We start from the raw sequence: 22,211 nt of genomic DNA, 5'->3' as shown, positions 1-22,211 counted from the left end.
TATAGATGCAAAATACATATACATACATTCAATGAATATGGAGAAGATATTCATGTGATAAATTGCCGAATCGTGTCACAAATGAATTTATGTGCCTTTTCTGGCTCTTTGCTCATTAATTTATCTCCCAAAAAAGACCCAGCACCCCCCAACCACAGATCATCTTCAAACAAAAAACAGAATTCTCCCTTAACTATTATGCATGTTAAAGGCCCAAAATGAACACTATTCAATCCTGGAGCCATAACAACTTTTATATAAATAACAATGTTGTGACTTTAGCATCTGTTACCTCACATCGCTGTAGAGCTAGAAACAAAAAATTTACACCATCCAAAGAGAAATTCCCAGCTCCTCACTGCCATGTTTTCCTTACCTTGGAAGAGCCTGTGACATCAGACCTTAAAACCAGGACTTTTCTATACACAGAAAAGATATATATTTATAGGTTTTATAGTTCCCTGGGAGCTCTGTAGAATTGGATTAATGCATAGATCCACTACTGTTTAAAAAAATGCCATCCCAAATAAGTACTGACAAAACTTTTATACCAGAACACACACCTATGTATTAGGTATATGTCAGATATTTTACAAAAAACTATTGTAGTATTATTTTAGAAATTATTTTAGACCTGTATCAGCTGTAAGGGCCATGGTATAGGTTTTATTATAGGAAGGGCTGGTTGCACAGCTATGATTAAGGTTGCCCAACATTTCTCATTATAAGATCCTCTTTTCTGTTGCTTTTAACTTTACCAAACTGTAACTATGTGGTGTCTTGCCCAAGCTGAATATTTTGGAAAATATGAGTCAAAACAGTTCTATTTCTGATGAGGCTGGATTGAATATGTTATATTGTTCCTGTTAAAAAAAATCTGGCGTCCTTTTTTTTTTTTGGACAATCTGTAATACCTCCAAGCTTTAGAGCAAGGATTTAAAATTTGTTAGACTGGTGGCCAAATTTGGTCAAATTCTTTGAAATATTGCAGTTCACATGCTCAGTAGACACTTGCTAGAGCTTTGCAACTTAATTCCCTGAAGATCGGGGTGATAATGCACCTCACAGGGAAGGTATGAAAATAAATGTATTGGTGTTTGTAAATTATTCAGAGCACAGTAACTCAAAAGCCCGTGAAGAAATTAATCATTCTGTTGTCAGAGCAGTGTTTGAATAGAGTGCTGTTAATATGTCGTGGGGCCACACACTGAACAAGAAAGAGTCAGCAAAATACTGAAGAGCTGCTCATTCAATGAGCAACATCCATCTTATGCACTGAATGAGGCTTGGGTCATTCCGCTGAAAAACAGTATGTGATCATGGATGTAAAGATTGCATCACAATACATACACACAAGGGGGTTGAATCAAAGATTCACAGATATTCTGACATTTTCTAACTTTTAAGTGATTCTCTTTGCAACCTCAATAATGTTCTTTTAATATACTTTTTATTATACCTACAGGCACATATAACCCTTAAAGCTGGTACATTCAGCTTAACAATAACCATGTGATTAACATATTATAGTGGTATTTCCCATTGCGTCCACAGGAAATCACATACATACACACACACATCGGGGGTAGCCGTGTTAGTCTGTATCCGCAAAAACAATAAGGAGTCTGGTGGCACCTTAAAGACTAACCGATTTATTTGGGCATAAGCTTTCGTGGGTAAAAAACCACTTCTTCAGATGCATGGAGTGAAATTTACAGATGCAGGCATTTTATACTGACACATGAAGAGAAGGGAGTTACCTCACAAGTGGAGAACCAGTGTTGACAGGGTCATGTGGTCCTGTCAACTCTGGTTCTCCACTTGTGAGGTAACTCCCTTCTCTTCATATGTCAGTATATATATAATGCCTGTATCTGTAAATTTCACTCCATGCATCTGAAGAAGTGGTTTTTTACCCACGAAAGCTTATGCCCAAATAAATGTTAGCCTTTAAGGTGCCACCGGACTTCTTGTTGTTTTTATATACACCCCCCCCATCAAGTTGTATTAACATATTATTTTTCACTCCCCCAACCTCAATATCTTCTGAAACAGTGCACATGTAATAAAATGCACACTGATACCTTTCACAGTTTAATTTCAAAGCCCAGGACATAACTATCTTGGTAGCTCATTTTCATAAACTAATTACTAATTATATTTTAATGAATTATGAAGACAGTAGTTACAATAAATTAGTCTTGACATATAAGGATCAGTACAAACAGGTCTTCACCAACCATCCCAGAGTCTGATTTTGGCTTTTACACACACACCATGTTCTATCTTTAATTCTGTTGGATACTATTCCATTTGATACATTATATTTTTACCTTTGATCCAAATCTATTATACAAGATAGCATTGAGACAGCAGCTGGTAACTGCAGAGAAAACAACATGACCATCTGAGCTAGGTAACTTAACGTTGGTATTAACATCTGATTTGTACCTCTCCACAGAAGAAATCTCAAAAGCAGCATTGTCTTTTATTCTACATCGATGTTGTGAATGGACTACTTCCTGTATGTTTTATGACCTATTAATGAACTTCCCACAATACCCCTTTTTTAATACTGTATAATGTATATAAGCAAGAAAACAAGTGTCATCCTCTACTTAGAGAAGCAAGAATGCTATATATATCAATTACTGTCAATCAAGAAGTGCTAAAGAACAGAAGAATGTTAAACTCTTCCTCTTCCCATGCATGGCTTGTGTTGTGGTTAATGTCTAATTAACCCACCCACAATTTTCAGAAAAACAGCTGAAGTGTCACTTAAATGAGAAGAAAACAATTTTAAAATTTGTAAAAGACCACAAAATAGTGAAGAGAGAAATCTTTTCATTGCATTGTCATCCGTAGATCCTTATCAATGAAATAATACTTTGCATAAGTAGGTACTTCTTTGGTAAAGTCTGTTATACTTAAAATATGAATTACTTTAAAATATATGCATACCCTTTCAAACAAAATTACCACGAACACTCATTCGTAACTGATTAACATCTATATTGGAGGAAACACAATACACACAATAATCTTTCAATTTGCTGTCACCCAGATTCCAGCATTGCTATGAAATAGCTGTAGATCAGAACATGCTGTCTATCAGCATGCAAGCAAGCATACTAAGCATTCACTTTGCTTAAGAACTCCTTTGGTCAATACTGCCACAATGCAAATGAAAACAGGATTTTCCCATTTTATGTGTGCAACTATGGACAAGTTTTGCCCTATCAAGATGGCAAGTACTGTATAGATAAAGCACAAATATGTTGTTTGGCTAGGCCTATTCAAAATTATAAAGCCTTAATTGGGGGAAGCATTCTATAACGATTACATGCAAAAGCACACACAGCTTCAGGTTAATCCAGAGTATAGATCCCAGCATTGCTAAGAAAGGCAGCAGTGAGCTGGTGGGTGGACCACATGCCAAGTCAGTGTGAGTATATATGCATGATTACACATGCAGACTGAGCAAACAGCTCCATTTTTAAAAGTGGTGCTGGATGTGAGGAACTAGATTTCTTAAGGGACTGGTCATGAGATATGGCATCTTTCACATCTAAACTACCAGTCTGATTCCAGCCCAGATTAGAAGTAACCAAAGGTTGGCATCTGATAACTTTTTGGCAGCCTGAGCGAAAAATGGATTGGTGATATCAGTCCAGCTCCTTTACTGTCAGCTGTCTGAATCGTTAAGGGTATGTCTGCACTGTGATAAAAGACCCACAGCAGAGCAACGGCTGGCCCGGATCAGCTCACTCAGGGCTCACAGGAGTTACAGTAGTGTGGACGTTAGAGCTTGGACTGAAGCCTGGACTCTGGAACCCTCCTCCCTTGCAGGGTCCCAGAGCCCAGGCAATTTTATTGCCCCACAGCCAGAGTCAACTGACCCGGGCCAGCTGAAAGTCTTTCACTGTAGTGTAGACGTACTCTAAACCCACCATCGAAAGGGACAATATCTGTCACCCCCACCTGCAGGCTCCGAAAAGAGGCTAATGATTGAAACAGAACAAAGCCTGAACGACCTGGACCTTACACAGGGATCATTGCAGGTCACGGATGATGCATGTTGCTGCAACAGCTCTTGGTCAGCTGTGCTGTATATGTTGTGTAGATAAAGTCTCCGTCACAGACTAGGAAAAATCCTAGTGTCCAGAATGCTGCAAAATGTATAAGTGCTGTACCAGCAAGTAAAAATGTCACATTTTCTGCCCGCTTGAAAAAAAAAACAACAGAGAAAGCGGAGGATGGTGAAATGAAATCAGGCATAACAGCTGGTAGTTGAGCTAAAAAACCTGAGCAGCCTCTGGGGCAGGTGAGGAGAAAGTGCTGAAGACAGCAATGAAGTGGAGCAGTTGGTGGGGACTGGCACACAGGCGGGCCTCACAGATGTAGCCACACAGTTTCTTGGGAGCAGGGAATATGCATTACTGAGCATCAGCCCAAATATATTGCCAGTTAGTGTGCTCTGAGTAGACCTGTGGTGCCTGGAAAAGGATTAGACAAGGAGTGAAATCCCGGCTTCACTGAAGTCAATGGGAGCTTTGCTACTGACATCAATGGGTCCAAGACTTCATTTTAGGTCTAGGTTTTTGAGCTATAGCCAGGTAGCTCAAAGCCAGTTGCTTGCCAGAAAGGCAAGTGATAGTTTAATTTTCTGTCTAAACCAGACTAACAAATTTGCAGTGCATAATATACAATATGACTAGTTGATCCTGCTGCAAAATGCAAGTTAATTTTAGGAAGTACATAGCCTCTCTCTGATGCTAAGCAGGGAGATATCCAAGAATGTACATGGCTGAAAGGCATTTCCCAGACCATGACAAAACTTGATGGTGAGATCTACATCAACTCCCTGGGTGATAAAGGAGAGGATGGCCTAAAGTACTACTATCTGTATCCTGCCTACAGAGCTATCAAGTGCCTGGCTGGCAGCCTTAAACAGCCTTCAAACATCCTCATCATGAAACCAGATGGCTCTCTCTGCTTATTTGTGGATGAGGTGCTGGACAGATGGAACACATATTATGGATGCCTGCTGAACCACACACTTGCTGATGACTGTCTAGAGCTATGTGACCTGGCAAACCGCACAGCTGCAGACCCAGGAGCTCACAGAAGCAGACCGCACAGCTGCAGACCCAGGGGAGATCCTCAGTCACTCAAGGCAGTACAAAAGGCCATCCAAAAGTTATGGAATGAACATGCTGCTGAGCGCCCCCCCGTTGGTCTTCCACCCAACCTGTTCAAAGGTGCCTTGGAACCAGTGAGAATTGGCCCGCATCAACTGTTCTTAATATTAAGTTACAGCCTTTTACAAATTGCTAACTTAGCTACTGCTCTCATCAGTGAAGATTTCTGTGAATGTGAGTGATGTGTTCTTGTTTCTTGGTCTATATGAAGAGACAGGACTACACAATCGATGTCCAGAAGTAGGAAGAGTTGAGATTTGAAAGTGAGGAGGACAATATGGAGGGAATTACTCAAATCAAGACATGAGGAGATAATGAGATGAATAGGAGTTGAAGCAGACAAGTACCTGAGATAGCACTGAATGCAGATAATGTTACAGGAGGTAAGAGAAGACAGAATCAAGCTAATAAAATATTTAGAAGGTAAGAGACCAGGCAAACAGCTAGGTTCCTGACAGCAGTAATGGCAGTGATGAACAGAGTTTAGAGGGGAGATGCATGTAGTTCAGTTTAGGTTGAAGAAACACATTTTATTAATTGGTGGGATATCAAATATACAATAGATACTTTAAAACTAATGTTATTCCACCTCAGAAAAAATACAGTTCAATTACAGTTATGCTTAATGTTCAGCAAGCAACTGTCTTTAATACTACACTACACATCCCGTTATTACATTAAATACTCTGTGTCTGCTGCTTACAGAAACTAGTAATTCTTATAAGGTTTTAACTAAAGAGCAGCTGCAGACATAAACCATACTGCATGGACTTTTAAAGTAATTTGTTGTGGTTGGGGGAGAAATACATACTTCCGATGATGTTTCATCTTGCTTCAAGCTGTGACGGCAAAAATGTGTCCAGTGCAAATACATAGCAAAGCTTAGCACAAGAATTTTGTCAATTTTTGTTACACATTCTCTGGATTAAATAAAGTGAGCTCAGAGTCTCAAATTCACTGAAGAAAAGGTGTAAGATCTAGCCACCTGGAAACACTGTGGTGCCCCGATATGCATGTTTAGAATGTGAGAGCCACAAAGATGAGTGTTCATATCTTTGATTTCCTAACAAAGCCAAAAAGCCTGTGTTTATACGTGTGAAATTTCTGTTTGAACAAACACACCACTCACTGTAAAAAACAATATAAATTGTGGGTGCCTCAGGCACTCTTACACAGTAGGTATGGACACTGATTAGGCTGTCCCAACTGAGTGATTTAAAATTGCCTGTATCGTTATGTTTAGTGATTGAAGAAATCAAAACCTTCCCTGAGGTCAAACTCCTCCAAGATATCCTGCACATGGAAATATCATAGCTTCACAAGTTTAATCTGTGCCTACTCTTTGGTTGTAAATAAAACACTGAGTACTAAAATTTTAACTAAGAGAAAGAAGTCTATTCGTCTTAGTCCCTACAACGTTTAAACCAATTTAGTTATATTACATGACCAAAAAAACCTACATTTAAAGAATATGAAGGTTACACAGCTAAAGAGATAGGAAATGCCAGAGTTAAGATTGTCTGTGCAATCTTAATTTGACTCCGCTATGCATATGCATTATGATAGTCTTTTGTATGATCACATGCTATTTTTTCCAGCATCCTTCCCGTATTTGAAATAAATCATAGGGAAGTTCCATACTGTGGACTGATTCATCAAAATATTTTAACACTTGTGTAAGTCTTAGCATGTGATGTCAATTGTTAATGTTATGACCCACATGCTTAAAGTTACATGACTGCTTACATTGCTGAGGGAGGGTCTGCATGTAGGTTAGGTGAACATTTCCCATTACAATTTTTTTCCAATGGAAATCTGAGTTTTTAACTAAATGAAAAGTTTTGTGGGAAGTATCTGCTTTCCAGGAAAACGGGGGAGAGGGAAAGAGTTTTTCATCAGCAAACTGAATACTTCTTGGTTATCTGCAGATTTTTTATGACAAGTCAAAACAAATTTGATTTCATCTAAATTTTCTGCAGAAAATGCCCCCATTTTCTGACCAGTTCTACCTAAATGTTTAGGTTATCAAAAACATTTCAACTCATATTCTAAATGCCTAGTATTTATTATTTTAGTATTCCAATATATGTTCAAATATGAATATGAAATATTAGAATCAAGTGATTATAAATCATGCCTACCTTTAAGAAAAGAAATCCTGGTCTCATTGAAGTCAGTGACAAAATTCCCATTGACTTCAATGGAGCTAGGATTGCATCGTAGGTGTTTAGGCTGACTGAGCAGCCTTGGAGTTTTTCAATTTTTATCTGTAAAATCATTTCCCCTTCAATTAATTTATACATACAAGACAACAAATCCTGCATCTTGGCAGAGGGTTAGACTAGCTGACCCTTGTGGTCCCTTCTAACCCTTTGTTTCTATGCTACATACATATATATGGGTTTGGACAATGGCAGAGCTGCCTTAGAAATAGGAGATGTTCTAGCTTAGATTTCTATCAACCCACTCTGCCACTATCACCACCATCCACACTGGCTTGAAAACGAACATTGAAAATTGGAATAAAGATGAACTGTAGGCTTTCAGTTTTAATAAAAACTATAATTTAAGTTTCCCTTTCCACACTGAATGATTGCACAAGCATGTGCTCAGAATTAAGAGACTGCTCTTTGACATCAGCGTATCGATTTCTGGGGGTTCACACAAAGCTTTTCACATTGTTTCTGGACTACAGATTTACACCCCTGTAACTGCCTGACAGACATCATATCTGCTTTATGAATAAATAATACTATGCCCAAGGGAAACATTGAACTAAGAAAAAAATCAATATATGTCTAGCACATGTTAGGCAGTCATTCAGCTGAAGTCTGTCTCAAATACATGGGGCAATTTTAACAACAAAACAAAAGCATTCTAAAATGTAAGGAGGGCTGTTAAGAAGACTACCATTTTTCCACTGTTCATCCTATTACAAGAGAAACAATATTCTCCTTTAAAAATGTGAATAGATACACTGATTGCAATGCATTCAGTGATTACCATCTACAGATTTCTAATGTTATATTCACATTTCAAAGAAGGTGGTAGCAAACCGTCTCTCACTTTGCTACTCTTGGATTTGTTTCAATGCACATCTGTGTAATAAAGATGACTATTATTACAATTGACTTAGTTTTTATTTTAAAGCTATCAGCTTATTCTAAAATTGCCTTTTCTTCCTGAGACAGGCCTGGGATCAAAGGTGAAACAAGAGCAGGGTAAATTAATTATTCATGCAGTCTTGTAATCACCTTAGGCATTCTAGCAATCTAAGCCTATTTTCACAGTCACCACAATTATTGTGGTTCTGACATGCACTTTAGTAGCTCTGTGATTGAAAATCCACCCCAGAAACACTTGGATCCCTCTACTTTATGATATATTAAAATAAAATTATTATATATGTGACCTCAGATTTTGTTGCAATTTGTTTCTTTAATATTTTCTATATCATTTATATATATATATATATATAGCATGCAACTGGGAATTAAAGGGTGGATCTTTAGTTAACTGCTCCAACGAAGAAAAGATTTCTCTTTGAATCACAAAAGGTTATTCGCTCTGCCTTCTCAAAAATGGACCTGGCTGGCCACAGTGATCTAACCCTAGAAATCAGCTTGCCATGGAAAAACTCGGAATTTGCGTTTTTACAGAGAATCTTTAGGTTTTTACATTTTGTGGGGAAAAAAACCCAACATATACAGAAGAACTCTGTTTATCCGACTCTCTGGAATAACCGAACCACCAGCACACCCACAGGAATATGGGAAACTAACACTATAGTCTTAGGCATTGTCTTGATTATCTGATCTGGCTCCAGTCCCAATTAGATAGACAGTGGAACCCTGTTTATCCAATCAATAAAACATTGTGTTCAACTGATACCTATGTATACTGTGGCTAGGGAAACTAAAGTTCAGTGTTTCATTTTAACCACAGAAACACACAGATTTTGGTGTTTTTGTATTCAGAGAATTTGGGGGGGGGTTATCACAGAAAACTAAGATCCCTGGTCTTCACAAACTCCAGGCTTAACTACAGCATCTCATTCATTACACCTGGGTATAAGCACTTTGACATGAGAAAAGCATCTACTAATCCAGAATGCAGTAGCCAGCCTCCGCAGCAACACATCACCCCACTTCTCTGTTCACAGTGCTGGCTCCCCAAATAATAGCATCTCTATTTCAAAGTCTCAGAGTTAAACCTCTTCATGGAAGTGCCAACAATAGGATGGAAATTGCCTCTCCTAAATGACACCTTTTTTCCCTGGCAATTGCACTTCTCAGGAACAATAAAAATACCAACCTCAGGTGTGAACTTCATGAGAGCAGGAGGTAGGGCCTTCTCAGCAACGGGGCCCACGCTATGGACCTCATTACCAGAGGAAAGAAGAGTGACCATGAATTTCTCAGCAATGGAGCAAAAAGTAAAACCCACATCTTCAGCTTAGTGTTCCCACTGCTGCAACTCAAAACAGCGCAGAAGTGAAAAGGAGAAGGGGAAAGAGGTGGAGGTAAGAAGGAAGACTATCATTAGATCTAGGAGCTGTCTTCAAAATCACTGATCATGAGTGGATCTTGGAGCCAGAGCTGCACAACTCAAGCAGTTTTCATTTCTCCTCTTAGGCAGATCCCTTACTCCTCTTCCCTCTCATGAGGGGTTCAGTAGAGCTCCATCTTGTCCTCCCTCCTGTTCAGTATGTGCACGGAAGTGTCAGTGAGGAATCATGGGCTGCACTGCCTTCAGTATACTGATGATGACCATAGGTGCTGGAACTTGGGGTGCAGGGGGTGCTGCTGCAGCACCCCCGGTTTGAAGTGGCTTCCGTCATATACATAGCTTACAGTTTGATTCAATGGCTCTCAGCATCCCCACTATAAAAATTGTTCCAGCCCCCCAATGATGACATAAGCTTTATGTTTTTATGAACTCTTCTGATTATACAAGTTGCAGCTGAACAACTTTCTCAGTGTCTAGTTAAGACTGGGGCATACCTGGCTGAGAGTTCAATCCAAATAAAGCGGAGGGGATACTGGTGGGTTAGAGGAAGCAACCAGAGGATATGGCAAGGCTATATCTATGGAAGGATGTTAGGGTGTAGGCCCCTGTAGGGAGAGCCAGGAGTGTTTTGTGACTCATGCTGGAAGCCAGACAATGGGTGGGGGGAGGCTGATTAGCTCCAATCCAAAGTATAAAAGTGATTTTTTGAGGAAAGTGAAGTACCTAAGGTCAGGGACTGGTGGTCTTGCAGGGAGAAACCATGAGAACAAGCCAAGCTCAGGAGAAAGCTTATGCTGAGGTTTGCGTTTCATTATTTATGTTAAAGATAGAACCAAACCCCACAAAGGGGTAAGGACTTGAATATACATGCAAATTATTCCAGATTAAGGTAGGGTATGAATTTGAAGCAGAAGAGCTATCCCTGAATAACTTCATGTCTAGAAAAAAGAACAGGAGTACTTGTGGCACCTTAGAGACTAATAAATTTATTTGAGCATAAGCTTTCCTGGGTGCATCCGATGAAGTGGGCTGTAGCCGATGAAAGCTTATGCTCAAATAAATTTGTTAGTCGCTAAGGTGCCACAAGTACTCCTGTTCTTTTTGCGGATACAGACTAACATGGCTGCTATTCTGAAACCTGTCTTCGTGTCTAGAGAAATTCTAAATTTTGAACACTAAACTGTCATGTGTGTGCAGACGCTCATGCTGTTTTGAGAGAGCAGTGGGGGCTCTGCCTCTTCCCACTGCCTGTCTGATTGACAGTGTTTGTCCACCAGTTGTTCAAGTTGGAGCCTGATTAGAATCCCAAGTATTGAAGAATAGTCAGGTTTCAGCAGCAGCCAGGCTGGCTCTCTTATATTTACATCTGGCTAGCAGATTAAGATCTTCTTTGTCAGAAGTGAACTTCGCATGCTGAACTTCATTAATACTTGCAGAATGTGGCAAACCACTTGTTAACCAAAAAGAAAAGGAGTACTTGTGGCACCTTAGAGACTAACCAATTTATTTGAGCATAAGCTTTCATGAGCTACAGCTCACTTCATCGGATGCATACCGTGGAAACTGCAGCAGACTTTATATATACACAGAGAATATGAAACAATACCTCCTCCCACCCCACTGTCCTGCTGGTAATAGATATTACATTAGCACATGTAGTGAAGCATGTCCCAGCAACAGAATTTTATCCTAATACAGCTCAGTAATACAGCAAGAATTAAAAAGCATGAGCTCACTGAATATGAAATAAAAAATGCTGTTTTAATACACTGTATATTGCTAGAGAGGAGGGGAAATAGATGGCTATCTCCTGAACTGTGAAATCTCATTTGGACAAGCTTGGGGGGAAAAATCAAGCTTCTTGATTCCATGCAAAAACTCCAAGTTCCTGCTGCTAAATACATTTATCTAGGAAAAAGTCAAAATATTCTCCTGAACAAAGAGACATCTACTATCAAACATTGTAGTGCCCTGACTCTCCTGCCTGAACTAACAAAAGGAAGATTGTTTTCCATCATACCAGCTTAAGTTGTTTAGTGACTATGGGTTCACAAAGGGCAGCTCAGTGTGCACTTGAAATACTATGCCAAGATCCTAAAAAGCCACAGTTTGTCTTGAAGGGAGGGGAACTGAATCTCATCAAGGAAAACCTGAATTAAAGGGTGAAACCCCATTATGTAAGAGTTCTCTTATGTATAGTATGTGAAAATTGCTACCAGATGTCTCCCTTCCTTTCCCTTCTGTTTTGGAGATCCTGTTAAGACAGCCTAATTAGACAAATAGAATGATAAGGGGCAACTTTTAGGCCTTGTTATTTGGTTTTATACTTATTTAAAAATATATACGCATACTGCAAATTGGCAAAATATATTTCTGTGACATTCTCCATTAATAATTGTGTCTGAACATTATGAGATTGATGCTGATAGAAACTGGAAATTCCTTTTCTAAACCCCAAGCTAGACAGGCAGCTGCAGGGAAAAATTTCCGCATTCTGCCTTCCCCGTGACCTCAACCCCAACATAACAGGATCCCACTATCTAGAAGTGAGGTATAGTTAAGTCTACATAACAGCTAAATACCAGCAGCTCTTCTATAGAGAGGCCACAAACTCTTAGCTGTATTAAATGATGTATGAAAGTTCGGTGATGTAATCTCTTTTCTGTTGTGAACTGCACTGAGACCTGCAAATATGTCCCACTTAGATTGTGACCCCAGAACTGAAAGACAGTGTTTTATCCAGTAAGTTACACGGCCTCATCCCACTTTATTCTGTTGCCATTTTGCACAATCAATGTATATCACACTATTAAATCTCCCTCAACTATATATTTCAGTCTCTATGAATCACACTAAATAAAGGAAAAATTCACTAGTTCTTTTTTTTGGAAAAAAGAAAGGAAAGGAAATCTGGAAAGGAAAGATCTGGCCAAAGTAATGTGACTCAATGGACAGAGAGTAGAAACCATCATATTAATAAGCTAATTGCCCAAAGGGGTAACTAAAGGAAGGCACATTTTCTTTTTAGCCTAGTACAGAAAACTTGGCCAAATGAGGATATTAGCTCTTCTTTAGCTACTATAGGAAGTATGTGCCTGCATGAGTCTAGAGACAATGTATTGGGCTTTCTGGTGAAGACAGACCTGCCCTAGTTAGTAATTTTCTGTGATGTGGTTTCTGCTCTGTTCTACTATTTGTGGTAAGCTAAAAGCTCACTTTCAGTTCCTGATTTTTTTTTTCTTTTATAGATCTAATTTTTCACCTTAAAGATTGACAGCTTTCTTAAAACAGGGACAGTAAATTCAATGAATTTTTGGCCATGCACACATGATCTTTTCCTCTCAAATGAGATTAGTGTCATAGGAGTTTGAGCCACGACAGAATCAAATACTGCCATCATGACTGAAAAACAGAACTCCGAAGGCACAGGGATATGAAACAGATCTATATAAAAGACAACTTTAAATTGTCTGGTGAAGTGTAAAATTATAAGCTGATCTTACCACCATGTTTAGATGGTATCTCCTCCTTATCAGGTCTTTTATCTACCAAAATATTATTTGTATTGCTGTAGTACCTACATATCCCAGATCAGGACTGAGGTCCCAGTGTGCTAAGCAATGCACACACACATCAGACCACATTTGCAAAACATTTCACAAATCTTTTTTTAATGCAGATGAAAATTTGAGTTTTTACATAGCACATCCAGGATTATTAAGCCATAAGTAACAACTTCAATGAAAGCTGCATGTAATGTTGTTATCCAGTTTAATGGCTCAGAACTGGTACCTCCATAAATTACAGGTGTCCGTACATAATATTGAACCAACCCAACCTGACCTCCAGAGCAAACAAAAAAAGAAGTTATATAAATAATTACCTGCAGTCTCTGTAAGGTCGGATGTTCAAGTGATCTATAGCATTGATGGATATCTCCTCCTGGCCAAAAAAATAGAGAAGGAAAAGCTCATGATTCCGAACATGTGAATCCAGTTAATAATGGAACAGTACAGGAGGGAACAAAACAGATGGTTATTTTCTCATGTATTTTCCAATTTAAAGGGAGACTCTTAGAGTACAAATATTTTTAGACAACATATTTCCTAACCTATTATTAGCAGCACCTTGCAGTATTAAAGAATTTAAAAGCATATTCATTAATATTACTATTTATATTTTTCACTTATTTTTTGCATTTTACAGCTTGGAGAAAGAAATGAGACTAGCTTTTTTATTCTCCCTCTCATGCACGTTAAAAAAGTAATATAGATCCTGCAGGTACAGTTAGAATAGTTTATTGCCATGCAACCACACTGTCTTCAAACTATGCTTGAATGACACTTGTGTAAATCCACTACCCTCATGGTGTTTGCACAGGATAACTGATAGACTAAGTAAGCAATTATGCTAATTATGCACCTAAAGGAATAGAATCCAAGGCCTTGTCTACATGAGAAAATTTAACTAATCGGTTTGAAAACTGATTTAGCTACATCAGTGCAGCCCCTTGTGTCAGCGTTTATTTAGGTTTAGAAGTGCCTAGTAAGGATTAGTTTAAATTGTAAGGAATTGACTTCTTACGTCAATATAAAGCAACCTTAAACCAAAATAAGAGTATCCACACCAGGCACTTGCACTGCTTTAAATAAATCAGTTTCTAAACTAGTTTAGTTAAACTGCCATAGAGAAGGCCTTATCCTTGCTGGGTGTTCAGAGCTATTAACAGTATTTAAAAAGCAATTTTTAATATTAAAATAAGTAGAAATGACTCTGAATACACAAAAGACTAGATTTCCACAACAGGTGCCATTTTTACATAGGCAATTTTCAGAGAAACACAAGTTTAAAGCAGCCTAAGCTTTCAGGGACAATGACAGAATCATTTTTTCAGGCATTAAAAGTATATGCTCATACAGTATTTTTCTCCTGACATAAGCATAAATTATGGCTAATGTTAATGTGCATTACAAGCCAAATTTTTCACACACAAAGGTGAGAATATTCTCAGAATGTATTATTCAGCTCTATTTGCTAGTCCAGGCATCTCCATTATTGAAGAATTCTTCTAAAAATACCCTAGTACAAACATACTACACAGCTGTTGCTTAGCTACATTCTCAATCACTACAAAGCTGGTCTTCCAGATTCACTGTCAAGGTCAAAGCAATTGTTTTTCACTTCAACTTTAAAGTTATCCGGTTTATGAAAAGAAGTTACCCCTGTCCTACTTTGTAGCACACAGTATATAACATTCAGCAATGGGGAAACTGGTCAGCAGCCTTATATTTACCTGAAACGTCCCTCCAAATGGACTAATTCTTTAGAGAAGATAAAATACAAAAGACAGCTAATATGGTTTTAAATGTTACATCTTTACTGATTTAATAAGCTCTGTATGTTTGTTTATTTTAACTACACCCATTAACATGATATCTAAGTGCCTCACAAAGTTGTATTAATTTTAATGACTGGTTTACTGTAACAGGGTGGCCTTTTAAGAACCAGAAGGTCTGGGCTAACCAGCCAGCCCTGTTTGATTATCAGACCCAACTGATTCCTATAAAAAAAGGCTGAGCGAGCTTGGTCAAAGGGGATTTGCAAGAGGGAGGATAGCACTTATGTCTGATCCTGGAGCAGAGTAAGTTGTAGATGAAAGGCCTCTGAGCCCTTGCAGCCTGTGTTGGCCAGAGGAATAGCTTTGCTGTGTTACTTTGTGAGGTTTTTTTGTTTGAATTAAGAAACTGTGCCCTGAGGGAAGGGCTTGCAAGATCCTTGTGTGTGGAATTAGTGCTTCCTGGAGAAACTGGTCAGCAGCCTTATATTTACAAACAGTCCTGAAATTTCTCTTCTTTCTCTTTCCAAGAGAAAGACAAACACTGAGGAACTGCATTAGTCTTGTATTTATTCTTCTCTGGTGGAGACCCAAGAGCAGACAAAGTGGTTGTTTTTAAAAAGTATCTCTAATTAGTGCAATGGAAAAGGTAAAGCGAAGAGGTAAGTTTTGGACGATACCCTAAATGTGCTCTGGTTCTGCAGGAAGGTGCTCCATTGATAGGGGGTGTCTCTACCCCTGTCTGCTGAATATTTTATTGCCCCTGAAGAATGCATGTGTAATTAACTTGTAAATAATGAAATGAGCATTAGTGATATACCAAAGACAAAGTATGCAATTATAAAGCATCAGTGCCTGTGCTGTTTCTGCAGTACAGCTACAACAATTAATCAAGTAGAAATTCTGTCAATTACAAAATCAAATTGAATGTTATGACAAAGTCACAGGCGCCTGAGGTTTTTAACAAAAATAAATCTAGGCAGGTCAGAAAGAGAGCCAAAATACTGAAACGCAAGGCAGAAATTCAACAGAATATACCAACCACATAAATGGTTACACATATTAGCGATATGTTTCCTGTCACTGGAAAAGAAAGGGAGATTACTAACCCACAGTTATTTATGAAACAAAACAAAACATTGAGTAATATTGCATAAAACTAAGAAAATAGTAAACAAGTGCTGGAGATCTTCATTTTTATTTCTGATGCATAATATAGCTCCATTGACCTTTGGTTTCGTAGTAACAGGTTCTTGAGGTATGATATTTATAACCACAAATACTGCCCTGTGAACTGTCACGTATTGTTCCCGTTTCACAATGAATCTGGGATACGTCTCAATATAGTGAAGGAACACGAGAGGGATTACCTACAAATCTTGTATCATTACAATCTGAGGTTTGTTTATTTTTTAATCCAACACTAGGGGATTCTGTGGCGTCCCAGTGACATGGCATGGAAGGTGCCCTCAGGAGAGCCATTGCAGGTGAATCACAGATGTGTGGGATGTTGAGTTCCTGCATTTTGAGAAATTCAAAGCTGCGCTCATGCAGGAGGAATACTGGATTTCCAAACAATGTGGCACTCCCTGCCTGTATGCATGCAGGTTAGAATCCAGCCCAAGGGGCTCACTTGGCATGTGAATACATTAGGTAGGGTTTTACAGGCTCTCTCAAATGCATATGATGTGGTCATTTAAGAAATCCAGTGGGAAAATGTAAGTACATTGACTGACTGCTAAGACTATACAAGTTCTGGATCATAAATGAAAAAGCATTATGGGCCAAATTGTGACCTTTAGTACCAGCCACCCAAGCAACAAGGGGCATAAGGCTCCTCCTTGCTCCCCTGCATGGGCTGTCCATGTTGCAGGTCACGGAGGGGGGCAGAGCAGCCTTTTCAGGCCACTACTCATCTAATCATTTGGGTGGGAGGTGGGTGGACCCTCCTTCTCTCCAACAGTGGGCTAACCAGCACAGATGAACTAGTACAGAGCTACATAACACCGAAAGACCCCGATTGGCATAGGCTGGGATCAAATCTTAGACCAGTGGAGCTTAATGCACAAGCCTCTACTACATGAACTAAAAGACACTTGTCTCTCAGCCAAGTCTATAGCAGGCTCATCAAGCTCTAGCTGGTCTAGCTGCCGCGGAAGGGGGACAGAGTACCACACCAAGCAGACATGGGTTACACTAGCACCAAGTAAAGGATTGGTACTGATTACTTCCCCTCCCCTCCCTCCTGGAGCAAGGGGAAAGCAGTCAAGATTATGCAGGGCTTGTGGTAATACCATAATCCAGTCCTGTGCTATTAGCACTTCAGCAAGCTATCACTTAGCCAATTTCTAGATTTTGCAATATTATGGGTCAGAAAAAAAATTATGGGTGACCCTGTGTGGGTCCATGACTAAGAGGAGTCAGAGGTAAACAGCCAGCTATAAAGCAAAGAGAAGAAGTACTGCTCCAGTCTAGCCCAATGATGATGAATCCCCAAGAGTCTTGGACAGAGGCAATACCATGATTCTATACTCCTCTGATGTGCACAAGCTGAGCGGATGTAGGGGGCAGCACATCCTTCAGCCTAGAAAATGTATAGCAAGTTTTCACTATTTCCAGAACACCAGAGAAATTCTGACTGAACCAGGACTCCCAACTGCTGCATGGCCCTTCCTCAGTCTTCCCTAATGCAAGCAGGACTTTAAAGTCACAATTCAACAAATAACACAGATACAAATCTATGGTTCAAATGTTACCTTCAGATACTTCCACACAACTCTCACTGAGGACAAGAGTTGGGTGCAACTATCTGTGGCTGCATTAGTTCATTATGCATGAATTTGACTACATTAGATTGTCATTCTAAGCCCAAGAGAAGAAGCTCAGCATCGGCCCCAAAGAGACGGAAAAGGGTTTAGATTGGGGGTGGGCAAACTACAGCCTGTGGGCCACATCCAGCCCATCAGACCTTTTAATCCGACCCTAGAGCTCCCACTGGGGAGCGGGATTGTGGGCTTGCCCCACTCTGCATGGCTCCCAGAAGCAGAGGCCTGTCTCCCCTCTGGATCCTATGCGTAGGGGCAGCCAGGGGGCTCTGCATGCTGCCCCCGCGTCAAGTGCCAGCTCTGCAGCTCCCATTGGCCAGGAACTGCGGTCAATGGGAGCTGCAGGGGCGACGGCTGCAGACAGGGCAGCATGCAGAGCTGCCTGGCTGCCACCGTGCCTCCACGTGGGAGCGAGAAGGAGGACATGCCACTGCTTCCGGGAGCTGTGGGGGTGATGCCTGAGGATGGGGCAGTGTGCAGAGCCGGCCTCACCTCCACATAGGAGCCAGAGGAGGGACATGCTGCTGCTTCGGGGAGATGCTTGAGGTAAGCACCGCCCAGAGCCTACACCCCTGATCTCCTCCCACGCCCCAACCCACTGCCCCAGTCCTGATCCCCCTCCTGCCCTCAGTCCCAGCCCGGAGCACTCTCCTGCACCTGTAACCCCACATCCCTAGCCCCACCCCAGAGCCTGCACCCCCAGCTGGAGCCCGCACCCCCTCCCGCATCCCAACCCCCCAATTTTGTGAGCATTCATGGCCCGCCATACAATTTCTATACCCAAATGTGGCCCTCAGGCCAAAAAGTCTGCTCACCCCTGGTTTAGATACAAGATTGCTGTGAGGCCCAGTTGCTGTGTTGCATGGTAACAAATGAAATCTTGCCAGGAAGTGCAGGTCCTGGGCAGGCTTACTCAATGGGATACTGTATACACAAGGGGAGGCAGAGGGACAGTAGAAGTACGGTGAGAGAAGGAAACTACTAGTGCTGTTTCAAAATAGGTCTACACATTTAGGAAAGACTTAACTAGTCTCAATCCATTCATTTTTCTATACCTACTAAAGTGTCACTCAGAAACCCAACCCAGCATCTAAACACTTTTAACATGTGTATTCCCCCCCCCCCCCCAATGGTCTTTGGATTCAATATGTTTTCCAAATGGAAATCTGCTTTTTATTTTTCCTTCAGCTTCTGTTGCAGTGAGGAATGACAGGAAACTGGATAGGTCTGACATAGGCAAGGAAACCTGGCATACACATGTTCAGTGCAGCAGGGGGAAAATCAGTTATCTCACGCATACCAGCAACATCACCTGTCACACTGAAAGAAATGGGGTCTCTGAATGATTCCGCACTATAATAATGCCAGTGCTTTTATATTCAAAAGGCTCCACTAAGTGCTATTCTCCATCTGTTAGAAAACAGATCACACAGAACCTTCTAGCCAGATGGAGCCATCAAAAACTCTCTTCATCTATCATGTAGCTCATACATGACTTAAATGCACATTCATTCATATTCTCCTGCTCTGCCTCCTGCAAAAGATCCAAAAGACAAAGTATACAAAACCCCAGATTTACAGGTTAAATACCATGGCAAAGTCTCACTCAGCTTAGTTTTTCTCTTCTTCTTTCACTGACATGAAAACACATTTTTTTTACTCACTTGGATGCATGTCTACATTTTGTAGAATACCTGGGAATAAATACAAAAACAAAGGCAGGCATAAGGTTGGTGGGATTTCTCTAAAAGTAAAAAAGTTACTTACCTCATACTGTAACTGGAGTTCTTTGAAGCTATGTGATCCCTACTTGTATTCCACTGTGTCTGAGACCAGAGAGCTTTTCTAACAGCGTCCATTGCTCTGTGCCTGCGCTATGCTATTCCTTGTGCTCCAATCCGAGGGCATCAGAGGCAGCGTGGACCAATTGCCAGTCCCATTCCTTCTTTACCATGAATCTATATACAAAGATCCGAAGCAGAGGGGAAAGAGAGTGGGTAATAGAACACAGACAGATAAGATCAACACATCACAAAGGAATCCAGTTACTGTATTAGGTAAGTAACTTTTCTTTCCTCTTTGAATGATGGTCCATGTGTACTCCATGTGGGTGACTGACAAGCTGTGTTCATTGCATAGGAGGGTGTGAGGACTGTTGACAGGAGGACTACTGTGCTGAGGGATGTATCAGCTGCAGAAGCCTGGACTAAAGTATAATGTCTCAAGAGGTATGTACTGAACCCCATGTAGCCACTTTACATGTTTCAGCAAGAGGAAAATCTCAAAGGAAGGCTACAGAAACAGCTTGGGCTCTAGTAGAGTGATCTCTCATGCCCTGTGGTGGTGAAATGTTTTCCCAACTCATAACATAGTAGAATGCATCCCAAAGTCCATTTGGAAAGTCTTTGGAAAGAGACTGCTTCCCCTATAATTTGTTCTGTGACGGATACGAGTTGATTTCCTAAATGGCTTTCTTCTTTGGAGATAGAATGCCACTGCTTGACTGATATTCAAGGAATGCAGGCTTCTTCTTCATTAGTGGTGTGTGGTTTAGGTAGATAGGTGGACTGTTTGATTCAGATGGAAATCTGAGATCTCTTTGGGGGTAAATTTCGGGTGCAGCCACATGGAAATTTTATCCTTATGGAAGACTATGTACAGAAGGTTCATCATAAGGGCTTTAAGGAAAGAAGATATTCCAAATAGTAGGGATGTCAAAGTCCTCTGGGGTTATTTTCTGTGAACACTGAAGGGATTCTGTCTCAGACCCATGCTTCAGTAGAAAGAAACTGGAGAGGTGGTCAGTCAACACTGCCCTTATACACTCAGATAGGAGCGTGAGGAACAGGAGAGTGGACCAATGGACATTGTTAAGCAAAAATCTTCCAGTCCCAGACACATGGAGTGCATACACACGCACAGTGGAATCCACATAGGGACCATTTCTCAAAACGGAATTCTACCCTTTACAATCCAGAGATATGCATTTCAGTGGTCATGCATGTTGTATAATATTGCTGCCCTCCTCCTTCTGACACAGTGTCACCCTTCTGCTCAGCAGTAGCACATGGGCATCCAGTGGAAGAGAAATCAGAATATAATCAGAGACCTCAGCTGCCTGGTTCTCACCATGCTCTTCAACCAGTGCAAGCGGTTCTGCCAGACTCCCAGCTCCTGGAAGAAGACCATGATGGTGCTGGTGTAAAAGAAGGTTGAGCGGTACAACCCCAGCAACTGGAGGCCCATCTTCCTCTGCTCCACGATGTACAAGCTGTATGCCAGCTGCCTGGAGTCAAGGATCACGGAGTAGTCAGTGAGCAGGGAAGCCATCAGCTCCATCCAGAAAGGCTTCCTGTCCTGCGAGGGCTGCTTCGAACACAACTCCATCCTCCAAACCACCACCCAAATGGCCAGAAGGGTGCGGAGGCAGTGCACGGTAGCATAGCTTGAACTGGCTAACGCCTTTGGGTCCATGCCCCACCACTACATCTTTGCCAGGCTCCAGGAGTTCGGGATGCCAGAGAACTTCCTTTGTGTGATCCAAGAGCAGCACCACCATCTGCTCAGTCGAAGGGGAGACCGCTGAGATCCTGATCTGCAGCAGAGTAAAGCAGGGCTGTCCCCTCAGCCTCATCATCTTTAACCTCACCATGGAGCTATTGCTGTGAGCGATCTCCAACAGCACAGATGGCTTCAACCTCCACGGTGAGAGGGTGAGCATCCTGGCTTATGAGGACGACTTGGTCCTGACCTCACACGACCCAGACAGCCTCCAAGGTATGCTAGACACCACCAGCCGAGCTGACAACTGGATGGGGCTCCGCTTCAATGCAAAGAAGTGCACAACTCTCCACAATGATGGCAGTGAAAGGGACTCGGTGCAGGTGATGGGGTTCCAGATCCAGGGCAAGCCCGTCATCCTTCTGGCAGAGGGGCAGGTGTACCAGCATCTCAGCATGCTGATGAGTTTCCGTGTCCGGCAGACACCAGAGAACACCATCAAGGAGATCTTGAAGGATGCTGCCAAGATCGACACCTCCCTGCTGGAACCATGGCAGAAGATAAATGACCTGAACACCTTCCTGATCCCCTGCATCTTGTTCATCCTAAGGGGATCCTCCGTGGCAAAGGTCCCCCTCAACAAGGCAGACAAGATTGTCTGGCAGCTGGGTGAAGAAGTGGCTGTTCCTTCCCCAGAGAGCCAGCAATGAGCTGGTTTACATCGCCCACAGGCATGGCAGCACCAATGTCCCGCACTGGTAACCTGTGCGATGTCGCGGTGATCACCCACGCCTTCCACACGCTGACATGTCCCAACGCCACAGTAAGGAACATTGAGGC

General features: G+C 41.2%; 1 protein-coding gene across 10 annotated transcripts in view; it reads right to left on the bottom strand.

The window, feature by feature from the left end:
- Positions 1-22,211, bottom strand: part of PAG1 (phosphoprotein membrane anchor with glycosphingolipid microdomains 1) — a 188,991-nt gene that overhangs the window by 135,721 nt on the left and 31,059 nt on the right. For 9 of the 10 annotated variants that reach the window (XR_012157152.1, XR_012157151.1, XM_073330728.1 and 6 more), the window contains exon 2: positions 13,594-13,652. The gene's annotated coding sequence lies outside the window, so the exon portion shown is untranslated. Of the gene's footprint in view, positions 1-13,593; positions 13,653-18,685; positions 18,707-22,211 lie in introns of those variants that run through there. The other variant, XM_073330730.1, reaches the window with a different exon arrangement.

The sequence above is a fragment of the Lepidochelys kempii genome, chromosome 2 (assembly GCF_965140265.1).
Source record: "Lepidochelys kempii isolate rLepKem1 chromosome 2, rLepKem1.hap2, whole genome shotgun sequence".
Lineage (NCBI taxonomy): Eukaryota > Metazoa > Chordata > Testudines > Cheloniidae > Lepidochelys > Lepidochelys kempii.
The sequence above is the reverse complement of the archived record's forward strand: the minus strand, read 5'-3'. Positions and strand labels throughout refer to the sequence as shown.